Source organism: Lynx canadensis, chromosome A2, assembly GCF_007474595.2.
Source record: "Lynx canadensis isolate LIC74 chromosome A2, mLynCan4.pri.v2, whole genome shotgun sequence".
NCBI classification, from domain to species: Eukaryota; Metazoa; Chordata; class Mammalia; order Carnivora; family Felidae; genus Lynx; species Lynx canadensis.
The window spans coordinates 164,533,226-164,547,469 of NC_044304.2; positions in this window are offsets into that span (position 1 = coordinate 164,533,226).

Genomic DNA, 14,244 nt, shown 5'->3' on the forward strand with positions numbered 1-14,244 from the left:
AGAGGCTGTGGTGCTGGTGATGCTCTTGGGAGCCATAGCTGTGAGCGTGGGCCTCCAATACACCATCCGGCTAGAGGAGGGACCTCCCTGTCCCGGTGGGGGTGAGGGGGGCTGGGTGGCCAGGCAGGCACTACAGGGAGTGGAACAATCAAGCCAGGAGGTAGCTCGGGCTGGGCGCTTCTGAGTACCTAGTCTGCAAGTTGTTCCCAGTCCTTGATGGCATCGGGAGCTTGTGTCAAGACGAGTAGCGATGCGACGCTTCCGTGATCAAGAAAGTCCTGCCACGGAAAACAAAGCAGAACAAAACCAAGGTCAGTCGATCTGAATGGTGCTTCGTGATGTAGTTGACTTGTGCTCTGGCACGAAGTCCTCTCCTCGGGCGCTGAGACAGCTTGCAAGCTGGCAACGCTCAGCCGGCCACTTTGAGGGCTCTGCTGTAGACCAGCTCTTCCCGCCATGTGGGAAAGTCCCTCTGGGTCATTTCCCCACCGCCTGCACATGTGAAGACTTGCAGAGTCTGGAGAGAGGAGCTTTGCCTACTCTGTGCTTTCCTGAAAGGCTTTTCTCCCCTGTTTCCTCCTGGACTGGGGAGGCTGAGTCATCTCGGTGGATCTTGTCAGATTGTTTCTGACCACATACATTTCCTCTTCCCAAATGTCCGATCTTTGTCAGTGGCGAAATATCTGAAATGCTGACAAGGCTCTTATGGACCACATACTATCGTTGCAGAGTCTGTAGGATTGATCCTTCCTAATTATGTTAGTGCTGGGCTATCACTCAAGTTTAGCGATGCTGTCTGGTTGTGTCTAGGAGATTTGTAGGCACCTGTGTTCATCCCCTGTACGGGACGCCACGAATAACTCCGATACCTTTTCAGCATCTTTCTTGCGTGAGACAATGTTGTACAATATTCACAGGAGGCTCTTTAATAAATAATCACTTGTTTCTCTAGGTTCTCTCCCTGGGGCCTTAGAAGGGGCATTTCAAAATTTGGGATTGTTTTTTTACAATTCCTGTTCCTTTTCCCTGTTGCGGAGTCAGAAACCCACTCTCTCCAGCCAGAGTGTTTCATTTCTAGTCCAGGGAATATTCTTCAGAATCATATGCAAGTTCACTAGGCAGAATTTAATCATTTTTATGTATGTGGCCTTTGGCTTCCCTGTCATTGAGTCTGAAATGAGTGGGCTTCAGACAATCAGAAGGAAATAGTGAATCTAGAATCACAGACTCGTGAGGGGTTGGAGCTGAAAGGCTGCTGGGCTAGCTCACGATTTTGTCCTGGCTTCACATCGTCACTTGTGCCGATGGATTCTGAGTCAGGAGTGACTTTCTAGCACCTGTATGTCTTTAAAGCCTGACAGGGGATGCTTATGTTCATCTAGGTCTAAGCACCATGCCTGTAATTCTCTCTTAGTCTAGAGAGGGAAAGGAAACTGGGTGGAGAGGCCTTGTTTGTACAGTGAACGCAGGTCTCCCCCATTTTCATTGATGGGAATGTGAACCCAAGCCTTGGGAACAGGACAGCAGAGGGAAAGGCATTGGCCTGTCCAAATATTCCAGCAGTAAACACTTGGATGGAACCTCCGTACCAAGTCTTGTGCTAAGCTCTTAATGCATTGTCTTTTAAAATATCAGCATAATTCCATGCAGTTGACATAATTATCCTCATTTTTAATATAAGATTAACATGTTTTAAAAATGTCTATTTATTTTTGAGAGAGAGAGACAGAGACAGAGACAGAGAGAGAGAGAGCATGCCCCTGCATCAGCAGGGGAGGGACAGAGAGAGAGGGAGACAGGATCTAAAGTGGGTTCCTCACTGTCAGCACAGAGCCCAACGTGGGGCTCGATCCCATGAACTGAGATCATGACCTGAGCCGAAGTTGGGTGCTTAACTAACTGAGCCATCCAGGCGTCCCATCCTCATTTTGTATACGAGAAAACTGAGACCTAGAGAGGTTTCCTAACTTGACCACGGTGCTGTGGACAGCAGGCAGGAGTCGGGCTGAAGCCAGACCTTCGGGCTGAGAACCTCTGTTCTTCTCTCCCTGCTGGACAAAGACCACTTGGCGACTTGCAGGGGCCACCCGTGACTTCCATTGGAAGGGACATTGTATAACGTACGCATGCGAGGTGGTTTGGCAAATTTAATGTAGTTCTTAGTTCAAGAGATCTGTAGATGATGAGACAGGGAGGGGAAAGGAGGATTCCAGAGCAAGAAGGGGAGGGAAGTGATAACTGAGTGATGAGCAAGAAGGAACTGACCAGTGGGGACACGGGACAGACAAGGCTGACAGGGGTTTGTGGTTATGTATACTCACAGCTGGGAGGACACCCCATACCCTGCTGGCCACACGGCAGGGGTGCTTGGGAACACTGTGAACAGCAGGGGCAGGGGAGGCCGACTTCACTTTCCCCAGGAGGATGAGCTTGGTTTGTCTGAATAATTCCACAGGCTGGTAGAGAATCAGACTCACCACTCATCGCTAAGCAGGTGCCATGCCCGGTCCCAGGGGTGAGTCCCTGAGGGAGCAGAGTGGGCAGGGGGACTCAGAGCTGGACCACTGGAGGCCTCCTATGTTTGCCAGATGTCACATCGGCATAGGTTACTGAGCCTGAGTCTCAGGACTTAACTGTGGCCGTTCCTTCCTCAAAAGGTTGCGGTAATGACAGCGATGGGGTCACGATGTAGAACCAGAAAGCATTCATCAGCATAGGATTTTCTAGAGCACTACAAGCTTGCTAATGGGTAACTTGCTCTCTTTCCGCACCTGCACGGAGTTATTCAAATCTGAAATTTTAATGTTTTATTTTTTTCAAAGGTAAACATAGCATGTTTTATTTATTTATTTATTTATTTATTTATTTATTTAAAAATATAATTTATGGTCAAGTTGGCTAACATACAGTGTGTAAAGTGTGCTTTTGGTTCAGGGGTAGATGCCTGTGGTTCATCACTTATGTAAAACACCCAGTGCTCATCCCAACAAGTGCCCTCCTCAATGCCCGTCACCCATTTTCCCCTCTCTCCCACCCCCTTCCCATCAACCCTTAGTTCTCTGTATTTAAGAGTCTCTTATGGTTTGCCTCCTTCCCTCTCTGTTTGAAACCACTTCCCCCCCCCTTCCCTTCCCCATGGTCTTCTGTGAAGTTGCTTTAAAATTATGCATGAATTCATCCAAGTGACTACTATGAGTTTGAGCAAGACAGACCACATCCATCCATTTTCGCTGGTCTGGGATTCAACCCTGCATCCTTCTGCCTATATGTCAGGTGGGAAGAAGACTGGGCCCCCAACCGTATGAAAGAGAATTTCATGCTTACATTGTTTTCTTGCAAAAAAAAAAAAAAATCTTACCCAAGAACTGGCAGAAAAAGTCATATTAGCACCAGGTAGAAAAAAAAACGAAGGGCCAAATACAATTTCAGATTTTAATTAAAAGATCATTTCTGTGTTCAGCCATCACCACTCTGTCCCTCATTTCAACATTTAAGATGAAAAGGGAAGCGTAACTCTACTTCCCCAGTACGATGGCACTCAGGATCCTCCAGAGGGTAATAGCCGCCGATCGATTACATGGTCGACTTGTTGAGCGTAATGGAAGCCATGTACTCAGGTGGCGAGGCACCGCGAATTTTAATCGGAAGCGCTTGGCGAAGCATTTTATCCAGGCTGAAATTGAAGTGATCCTGCGCTTTTCGTGGACTCTTTGCTCTTGATTTATAAAGGGAGATTAAAGCGAGAAGCAGTGAAGTAATGGTTTATGGATTCATAGACGAGGGGTGGAGCACAACACGGAACGGAAGGAACATTCATCCGAAGTCACGAGACCCGGAGCTGAGTCCTGACCGCAGGTGCCAACTGCAACTTTGAGGAGGCGGCATGCCCTCCGTCAGCTCCAGGGTCCCGATTTACGAGACGGATGCATCACCTCCTGTCCTGTAACCGTGCTGGAAGGGGAGGGTCAAACGTTGAAAGGGAAGGACGCATACTGGTTTAGGAACCGCACCCTCCTCGTGTATTTATTATTCTGTTATCCTCGGTGGTAGTCATGGCAGTTGGGGAGGTGGAGCTCTGTTCTCGCGGGAACCCCAGGCGGGAGGCAGGATGTATGATTCGGGTTTCTTGTCACCCCAAAGAGCATCACCCCCCCAGTGGGTGCAAGGTGGAATTTAGTTCCTTTCCTGAAGAAACTTCAGGTTCACTTGGCAGAAGTCACGTGGAGAACACGGCACGTGGCTCGGAGGCATCCTGCACCGCACGGTACGGCTCCCGCCGGGTTGACCCGGAGCCACGGAACTAGGGCTGGCCCGCATCCCTCGTCCCTGCACAGAGGCAATCCCGTACGTGCTGGGAGGCGCATTCCAGAGGGAGCCCTGCCGTCCGGCCCTCCCTTCCATCGGGCAGTGCCAGGCAGCCTCGTGTAGGGGAGGAGAGGACAGAACCCTCTCTCGGGGTCCGGTGTCCAAAGCCCCTGCTGCCAGGCTGGGGGCTCCTGGTCCCGTGGGAAAGCAGCAGCAATGGTGATGCATCTGCAAGATGGTTATTACTGCCCGCAGCCCATGGGGCTGCCAACAGGACTGCAGGTGCACAGATAAGCCTGAGAATGGCCTGATTCTGGGGAAGAGAGTCCCCCCGGTGTCTGAACCCTAATCAGCAGGAGCTAGGTCAGAGCAGCAAGGCCCTCCGGCCCCTTCTGCAGCCCTGATGCACCTGCCTGGCCTGGGGCCTCCGTGGCGGGCCGCTTATTCAGAGGCCAGACAGAGCAGGGAGTCAAGCCCTTGTTTCCTTTCTGGAATTGTCAAGCACATCAGCCCAGCAGAGACCCAGTGACGTGGAGCTGCCCAACGGGCTCTGATGCACAGACCCAGGGGTGACGTCCCCTCTGAGGGGCTTGGTGCTCACCTGCCTAGCCCACATTCACTTCGCTGCTGGCCCCCACCCCCACCGTGATGCTAAAGCACGTGCAGATCTTAGGCGTAGCCAAATGGCCCATATGCTCATTTGTTATGGACCTTTCTCTAGGACTTCCTGGATGGCATGAACCCACCCAGTTATCCACCTGGGTTTCCAAGAAGTAAGGGCATTGCCGGGGAGAGACGATGCAGGGTTGGCTTCGTGTGAAAGGTGCCAGGTCAGCCAGAAGGCAAAGAAACTAATGTCAGGTCTCCTGAGACCGATGGGTCACCGATGTGGTGACCACACACTGCTGAGAAAATGACCAGAAAGAGGGGAAGGGTCTCTGCATGAGTCCACTGACTTGGCTAAACCCAACAGGGAGACTTGGAGTCAGCAATGGCTCGCTCCTATGTTGGTGGTGTGGGTCCAGTCGTGTCCTCCAAGTTCATATGTTGAAAGCCCAGCCCCCCAGGAGCTCGAATGTGATCTTATTTGGAAATAGCGTCATTGCAGATGTAATTAGTTAGGATGAGGTCACTCTGGACTAGGGTGGCCCTAATCCAGTAAGACCAGTGTCATTATAAAGAGGGGAAATTTGGATACAGATGCATAGGGAGAACCCCATGGGACGATGAGGGTGGGGGTGGGGCGATGCTTGTGCAAACCAAGGAGCACCCAAGACCGCCAGCGCTCAGAGGCTGGGAGACAGCAAGCGTCTTGCTCACAGCCTCACAAGGAGCCAGCCCTGTGCACACCTGCATCTCAGACTCGTGGCCTCCAAACCGTGAGACACTAAGTTTCTGTCGTTTGCAGCCACCCAGCGTGTGATGCTTTGCTACGGCAGCCTCGGAAGGTGAATGCAGCAGGCTGGTGGGTTTTCAGTCTCTCCCCTGCTTTGAGAATAGCGTTAGCGGAGTGAGTTAACGGACGTCTTAGTTTTATCCCAGGGGTCAGGATGGCGCAGCGGGCGGAATCTGGGACTCGGCCGGAGGACCTCGGCTTGCTTGGTCAACAAATAGTCGCGGCTGCCGTTTCAAACGGGCACACAGTGGTGCCTAATAAGTGAGACGGGAACAGAGTGGAAGCTGTGTGAGATTGGGGAACTAATGTAGGAAACAAAACACATGCTGTTGATGCTACCATGTGGGAAATACTGCTCATGTATTCACGCACTCACTCAAGTATCTGTGCACCTGCTAGGAGGCGTGATGCTGTTCTGGGCTTAGCGAACACAGCAGCACCCACACACACACAGAAGACCTGCCTTCGAGGTTTAGAGGATAAACAATAAAAAAGTAGATGCTATGGCTGTCAGTGGTAAGTGTTAGGGAGGAAAACTAACTCAGAGGTAGGGAGGGTGGCAGAGATGGGGGGTTGACATTTTAAGTAGGGGGATCAGGAGAAGAAGAGGGTACTTGGGGGGCATCTGGCCTGTGCTTGAGCAGGAAGGAGCTGAGGACAGTGCCAAACAGTGTGATGTGTGACCTTGCCCGTATCAGCTGGTGTCCTGGAGCGCTCCATCCAAATCAGCCTCGTTGCCTTTATCCCTGGAGTGGGTGCCTTCCCTGTCTTACCTGCCTCGCCTACCTCACCTATCACACCTGCTTCACCTGCCTTAACTGCCTCGCCCTGTCCCAAGGCCATGAGGCGTACAATGACTTGATGGAGGAGAACGTGCCCCATTTAAATGTCAGTTGCCACGAGAGCACCACTTTGACATTTGATGGAAATAAATGAAAATGTTAGGAGGCAATGGCAGAGACCTGAGGCTTTTCTGAATATTTGAGTCCAGGTAGAATAATAGAGCCCGAGGGAAGTTCAAGCGAGTAATCAGATAAGGGAAAAAGTCGGCAGCCTGTGATCCCAAATTAAACTGTCTGCTTGGAGACCTGGCAGGCCATGCCCAGAATGGATTCTGTGAGTCTGGGTGAAAAAATGTCAATGCGGCAAGTGCTTACTGAATTCCCCATGAGCTGTGGAGAGTCTGAGAGAAACAAGGTGGGAGTCTAGAGTCTTAGGGGAGACCCCTTTAAAAGACAACAGAACAACTCAAAACTTTGGCCTCACCTATGTCCACATGCCAGACTCCAGGGTGGGGAGGGACATCCTTCTGGAAGGCACAGAGGGGAGGGCACGGCGGCTTTCATAAGTCCACATGTGGTCTTCACAAAGGCACCTGGAGGTGGGTGTTGATCTTTGAGCCCAGGTTTTCCATCTGTAGAATGAATTTAAGTGCCTTGCTCAAGCTGATATGTCTCATAAGAGGCAAAGTATAGATTCACATACAGATAAGGCCTGTCCAGGTCATTCAATCGGACTCAATACACCGAGTATAAGAAATTGAATATAAGGGACAGGAGCCTAAGAAGTGAAAAATAATTCAACATGTAGGCCAAAAGAACATCGCAAACAAGAATTTCCCCCATAATTTCAGAATTTTTAAGATCGGTTTATGGAAGTTTGGCTTTTAGTTTCTGTGCTCATGCATAGCCTGTCTATCAGGTAAACCAACATGGTGGACGGATGGGACTTGAACTTGTGGGTGGGGTATGTGTCTGTGTGGTAGCACAGAAGAGACGGGATGGAAAGGACAGGGTTCGGGAGAGCTTGGCATGCAGGGGCAGTGCAGGTTGGGATGAGAAGGGGGAGGTGATAGGTCATGGTCATCGAAGGGAAGGCATGGGTCTGTATACAGGCTGCACAGAGCTGTTCTTTCTGGTCCAAATACTGTTTCCCCAGCAGGTAATTCAGGTCAAGGTGGCAGTGGGGGTACGTCTTCGTTTAGTCGGATAGGAATGTCTCAGGACGTTACTTAGGGATTACATAATATTATAGTACCTCAGTTCATTCGTTCATTCATTCATTCATCACCCTCCAGGGCCGTGACAGTCTTTGGCTCGGGACCCTGGTCTAGCCATTCATTTATAAATAGCTCTGAAAGCGTCCCCTCTGTAATAACACTACTTTCACCTCACCGTCCGTTGTGGAATTTGCTGGTTGATTCCTGGCCAAGACGTCCCTTTTCTTTCCTAAAAGGAAGTCAGATTTGGTTCAAGTGTTTTTATCCCTTCATCTCATCATCCAAGTTCTGCAGAGAAAGGGGACCCCCACGCGAGGGGTGGGCCCTGATTAACCCACACCTCATTGTTCTTCTCCTCGCCCCGTGATTGGTTGAGTGAAGGATATAATTCTGGCCAATGGGACACGAGGCGGGGGGGGGGGGGGCGGTTTCCAGAAGTTTCTCACTTGTGTGGGAAAACTGCTAGAAACTACCAAGGTCTCTTCATAGCCATTCTGAGGGAACATTCTGCAGCCTTTCCTGCTGCATGCACAGGAGGGGAACTGGCCTCTTCCTGTAAACAGTGGGAGAAGCGGAGGGCAACTGAGCCCTTGGATGTCTGCCCCACCTGTCATCTCTGAATTGGCAAGCCAAGTAACTTCCTGATTGTTGGTTCCATTTGGATTCCATTTTATCCCATTTGCTGCCGGAACTAGTCTAACGTCCATCATCCTTGGAATAGATTGGTAGTTTTTTTGTGCCCCATGCCTAAAATACTCCGAATCATTTCTTCTCTGTGCCGTACGTAAGGTCGGAGAATAAAGGACAGCTTGAGTTCTCCATTCGACTCCAAGAGCCTGGCATAGAATCAGACGTAATCTTAACAGTTGGGAAAGTATAAGATCTCTCCACTGACTGTGTGTCCGTCTGAAGAGCAAATCCTCTGGATTTGGAAGAAAGGAGAAAGAATTGTGGGTTTCGTGATGCTATTAGAAATCGTACACAGACTGGATTAAAATATCGGCAGCCCTGACTTTTACAATTCCACCAGTAATTTCTGAGGCAATAGTGAAACCTCTCAGTCAAAAGTAGGTTTAGTTCTGAAAGCTAAGGGTATGTGTATGTGTGTTTGTGCAGATAGAGGGGCAGAGAGGTAGACAGAGATGTAGGTATCATCCCCCAAAGAAGTGCAATTGAAATTAGGGTGCTTGTAAACCATAAAAGGTTGGGAATATCTAACAATTACTTGAAAACTAGCTAATCTCCTGGTTCGTTAAAAAAAAAAAAATGGCTCTGCCTTCCTGGAGACTTCTCAGTTGAAATACTCATTTGTAGAACACAAAGCAGATTAAAAGCTATGAAAGCCATTCTTTCTGGTACGAGGACTGTTTCTGCGGTAGATAATTCAGGTCAAAGTGGCAGCACAGGTGTGTCTTTGCAAAGATAAAATTAGATTTTCTCGTTGCTGTTCCTAAAAACGGGGACATCATATTGTATTTCGTTTTTTCCCATTACGGACTCCAGGAGCTGATGGCTGCACTGGTCGTGAAAAATGCCAGCAAGCAGTTTTATTTATTTATTTTTTACTGCTTCTGAAACAGCCCGCGAGGATGTTAAGTGACAGGTGCCGAGCACGGCGGGGGTGGCGGGGAGCCACAACGCCGCCGGGAATCTGTGCTGCAATTCGTTGCTGTGGCAAGTTCCGACGCCCCACTAACGGTGCCCACGTAGGAGATGAGTCAGTCCCCATGGACGTTTCAGCCACGAGCTTGTGTGCCAGTGACGGAGTTGTGCAGGCGAACATGCCTGCTGTGAGTACAGACAAGAGAAAGGGCAGGGGACCGTCCGTGCCCTCAAGGAAGCCCCATGTCCTCAAAGCTAAGACAGCCTGTGGGTTTGGGGCGGTAGCTTCCCATTGGCAGACCCAGCGCAGACCCCTTGTGGCCAGTCGTCCGCCGGGGGAGGTGAAAGCGCGAATGCCACACCCTCGTGATTGCTTTCTGTTCCCCCACGAAAGGCTCTCTCGCCTCTCTCCCTCCTGCTCCAGACTCAGAGCAAATCCTAATTGGAAACTTTTCCACACATGCCGACCATTGTCAAAAGCATATTTATTTTTTTTTTTTTAATTTTTTTTTTCAACGTTTATTTATTTTTGGGACAGAGAGAGACAGAGCATGAACGGGGGAGGGGCAGAGAGAGAGGGAGACACAGAATCAGAAACAGGCTCCAGGCTCTGAGCCATCAGCCCAGAGCCCGACGCAGGGCTCGAACTCACGGACCGCGAGATCGTGACCTGGCTGAAGTCGGACGCTTAACCGACTGCGCCACCCAGGCGCCCCCAAAAGCATATTTAAAAGGAGCCTCACGCTAAGGTTTCTTTTTGTTTTACTTCTTATCATATACAATACAAAGAACAGCTATGCTCAATTCTGGTGAAGTTGATTTCCAGTTCCACATCAGAAACTCTTTAAATTTGCAATGACTGCTTAATCTTAAATCCCTGGGGGATGTTTTAATCCAAAATTCAATCAAAGTGAGAAAGCTCTCCGGGCAATGTGGCCTTTTACGTCAATCCCATTTTATATATATATATATATATATATATATATATATATATATATACACACATATATATCGCTCAGTAAATGAAACGAGAGTGAGAGACAGATCATATATTGCATCAAGGTTACGGGTAATCCGGATGATGTATGGTTGAGCCCATTCCTCTCTCAGATAAAAAATGAATTTTACATTAAACCCAGAGGCACTGGGAGACCTCACTGATGATCACCGCACCTCCCTTTCAGCTGGGAACAGGTGATCCATACTTTCTCTTCCCTGGAAGATGGAAACCTGTGTTTAGCTTTTAATACGAATGCAAATGATTTTGCTTTGTAACACAGGAAACGAAAACAAGGTGTCTGAGCAGGAGGTGGGGAGGGATGGGATTAGGATCTGTTGGGAGTCATCTGACCCTGGGGACGGAGGGAAATTTCAGACTGGGCCAGAGACATACGCCATGGGAATAAGTTTCTTGTTGGATTTATTCCTTCAGAACTAAGCCACCTTGTGTTCCTTCTGGCTGTTTTCACCGATGAAGGGGAAGGTAGACCTGTCTGTTAATCGCTAGACAAGACTTTGAGCATCAACTTCCTACTCAACGACTTCTCCCTCTGGTCTCGCCAAGGCCTGTATTGTTCGCGTACTGAGCACAGAGTCCCAAATTCCACCCACCTCATGGTGCCCCCTAGTCCAGAAAGCTCGCGAAGTATGAGATCACGACCCGAGCCAAAGTCAGACGCGTCGTGGCCTGAGCCACCAGGCGCCCCTGTGCTTATTTTAAAAGGAAGCACAGCCGGAATGAAAGAAAGTAGGTTAAGCTTTTAAAAAGAAGACCCCAGAAAGCGTCTGTTGTATTTACCGGGTGGAACACAGTTTTTGTCGAGAGAGAAAGGGGGCAAGACGTTTGATGGGGAAGAGGCATCCACATTTCGAGGCTTAGCAAGCAAGATACAATTTTTGGAGAATGTGACAGTTTTGTGGTTTAGCGATGGTCCCAGGTGGAGCCTCATCTGCGTTCATCGCTGGGATTGGAATGTGACCACGTGCACCTGCAAGACAAGGGGGACTGGGCCACTGGGTGGCCCCCTGCAGGGAGGTAAGAGGTCTCCTGAACCTTGCTCACTCTCTTCCAGCTGCCTCTCGGGTGAGGAAGGAGGGGTGCAGGGCACAGGATGAGCCAGACCTCTTTTCCCTCCCACACAAACCTGTTGAGGGCCTGGGATGAGAGGAGAATTAAGTTAAACGTCATTTCACCCTTATTCCTGCATCCCAGGGTGGGGGACAGCCTCAGGCTTCCCGGCAGGAACCTTCCTTAAACTGCTGTCTCTTCTTCCCTGGCAGCTGGAAAATTCCTCTGGTCCCTGAACAGACTGTGTGGTCACCGATATTCAGGAATGAAGGGCCCAGGCTCCAGAGTCAGTGTCCCTAGATTGACCCAGAGGCAACAGTTCACAGACCTGGGTTTGTCTGGTTTCTTCTCTGCCATCACAGCATCAGCCGGGGCTCGGGAGCAAGCCATGCCAATGGCAGCGGGGACGTAGGAACCCTTCCCAGACTGTTCCTGCTGTGCTCCTGGGCTGAGGTAAAGGCGGGATGCTTGACCATGGGGTACCAAGTGGCTGTGTACCCGGAGCTTCCCAGCATGAGCTGAGCTCAGTGAGACCTGCTGAGTCCCGAGGGCAGACGAGCCCAGCAACGACTCACCGTCGTCTGGAGATGGTACGTGTGGGACTAGCCCGAGCAGGGCCAGAGGCGTGAGCAGGTGTCCCAGACCACCCAGCGTGGTGTGCTAGCTCCTCCGGCAGCTAGTACCTGTGGCCATCCGCGGGGGTCCCGTATGACTCGCTGAAGGAAGAGAAAGGTCAGCCCCTGGTTTTCAGATGGGTTGGCTCATATTGGGTACAAGCCCAAGGTGGATGGAGTTGTATTACAGCCACACCTGGGCGACAGCTGCCAGGCAAAGCCGTGCCGATGGGCGGTATTGAGTCCACCTGGTGATCCGTCCACTTGTGTGGAAGGAGAAGTGGCCCGAGGCGAAATACATACATGTCCTCCTGGCCGGTAGCAAATGGCCTGGGCTGGGGGAAATTTTGTTTCCCATCATCTCGAGCCTGGCCTTTGCAAACGTAGAGATCTTGGCCCCCAAAAGGGTAGACCCTTTCTGGGAGGCATGGCGAGGGTCCCATTGGGCTTTGGACTCCTTGTGCCCGGAGGGTAGCAGGTGAGAAGCGGGGGTCACTGCCTTCGCCAGGGTGAATGGCCCTGACCGGCAGGTCTACGGCTGTCTCAGCAGACCAGGCAGGGAGAACACGTGTGGAAGCTGGTGATCTGCATGGGCACCTCTCAGTACCGCCTTGCCCACTCCTGGCCGCAAGTGGGCAAGGATGGCAACGCTGGCTTCAAATGCAAATGGTTGTCAGGGGCTCAGGCCCCTTGGGAAGGGACATAGGAGTCATACCAGGTGTATTAGGTTCCAACTTACCACCAAGTGGGGGGCTTGGAACAGCACAAGTCCATCCTCTCAATGTGCTCGGGGCCAGAGTTTGAATCAAGGTGTCCTCACGGCCACGTTTTCTCTGAGTGCTCAAGGGGAGAACCTGTCTTCACCTCTTGCAGCTTCTAGGGGTCCCAGCAACCACTGACTTGCAGACACCTCAGTGCAACCTCTGCCCCGGTCTCCACATGACCTTCTCTGTGTGTGTGTCCCCTTCTTGTAAGAACGCAGTCACACTGGACTTAGAGCACGCCCGGCTCAGTGTGATCTTCTGCAGAGACCTGTTTCTAAAGAAGTCCACATTCACAGGTGCCTGGAGTCAGGACCTCAGTGTACCTTTCTGGTGGGCACACTTCCAACCACAACACCAACTGAGCCACCGAGAACAGCGGGGGTGATGGCCGAGGGGGAGGGGAATTTGTAAATGATCGTGAAGGAGGAAGATGTGTACCATTTGCACCCCAAGGCCTACTGCAGTGACAGGACATGGAATGTCCCCCGCTTCTTAGTCCCCCCCAGGAGAAGCCCAGTGGCACCTCGGAGGATCTGCTTCCTGACCATGGATGGAGGGGCAGTGGGTAGACACAGCCACTGTGGAGGTGCCCCACCGGTACAATCTTCCTTCCGGAGAGAATGGTTCCACAGTTGGCTCGTGGTGTCTGGGCGTAAGAGGCTTTGCTGAGCACGGTGAGGGTGAGCGTAGGGAGAGCCTTGCATTTCTGCCCGACGCTTCTGGTGGGCAGTGTTTGCCCTGAAGCTCCCCATCAGCTCGGCAGAGACTTATCAGGTCTACCTCACAATTGGAGAGGATACTCAGTCTTTCTTCCTGTCTCCTTCGTCTTGCATGGGCAGCCTGCCCCCCTGCACCCCCATAAACCTCTTGCACCCTAACTCTACCTCGGCATGCGCTCCTGGAGGACAGGGTCAGGTGGCCGTGATGAGGTTGGGGAAGGAGCCAACCTGCACACACGTGGCTCCTTATGTCCTTCCCAGCATCCTCCACTGACCGCACAAACCCTCTCCCTGGCTCTCTCCCTTCGCTCTGTCCTCTTTCCCTCTCTCTTGATTCTCTGGGCATGCGACTGTGTCCCACAACAGAGAAAGATGCCACACCAAATGATTATTCAGTTGAAGTTTGTGACCACTGAAGACAGAGGGAGAAGTCTGTGTGATATGAATGCAAAGTTCAAACACACCCTCTCCGTTGCTTAAAGTTCTTTATTCAGTCAACATATCCCTTGGGGAGTCATCCCAGTTAAAAAATTCCTTCCCTTGGACACAGACATCCTTGGAGGGAATAAAGTATGGTGCTTCTGTTATCAGTAACGTATACTTAGGGTGAATGCAAGTTTAATCCAGAGGCAAAAATCTAGACCCATAAAATAAACCGTATGGTAGACAGGATGTGCTGACATCTTGGTGATTGTTACTGTTTAGATGGGTGGGATTTAAGAAAACAAATTTGAATACCGTCATGCTACTTTGCACTGGCTGCCTCGATCGCTACCT